The sequence below is a fragment of the Trachymyrmex cornetzi genome, unplaced genomic scaffold (genome assembly GCF_001594075.2).
Source record: "Trachymyrmex cornetzi isolate Tcor2-1 unplaced genomic scaffold, Tcor1.1 scaffold648, whole genome shotgun sequence".
NCBI classification, from domain to species: domain Eukaryota; kingdom Metazoa; phylum Arthropoda; class Insecta; order Hymenoptera; family Formicidae; genus Trachymyrmex; species Trachymyrmex cornetzi.
The window spans coordinates 104,508-105,110 of record NW_017299968.1 but is presented as its reverse complement, the minus strand read 5'-3'; the positions used below and the strand labels follow the sequence as shown (position 1 = coordinate 105,110).

At 41.6% G+C, this 603-nt stretch overlaps 1 pseudogene; it reads left to right on the top strand.

Moving 5' to 3' along the window:
* LOC108767105 (probable multidrug resistance-associated protein lethal(2)03659) overlaps positions 1-603 on the top strand; it is a 48,570-nt pseudogene that overhangs the window by 10,115 nt on the left and 37,852 nt on the right.

The window sequence follows — 603 nt, the reverse complement described above, 5'->3', positions numbered from 1 at the left end:
CGGAAGCGATTCTCACAAAGGAATTTGATAATTATCAGGATATTCATTCGTCCGCATGGTATATCTTTATCTCGACCTCGCGCGCCTTCGGTTTTTGGCTGGATGTTTTCTGTGTACTGTACATCACGTCGGTCACGCTGAGCTTTCTCGTGCTAGACAACTACAGTCAAGGTTCAATGGATGGCGGATTTGTAGGCCTGGCGATCACGCAGAGTATCGGTCTCACCGGCATGTTCCAGTGGGGCATGCGTCAGAGCGCAGAATTGGAGAACCAAATGACTTCGGTGGAGCGCATCCTTGAATACAAGTACTTAACTAATTTTTTAATATCTTTGATATTTATTACTCCACGCCGCGTGCATTCTTTATACACCCGGATCAAACTACCATGGATATTTTGAAAAACATTAAATTCTAGGTCATACATCAATTTAAACTTATTTTATGAAGGGTAGTACAAAATAATAGTGTGGCGTAGGGAACTGATAAAAAGTCCGTGCAGAGCAATCTCTCTCAAAATGTGATCCAATAAAATAACAGTTAATATATTTTCTGTTTCAACCTTTTTCCAGCAAAGTGGACAGCGAGCCTCCTCTCGAAAGT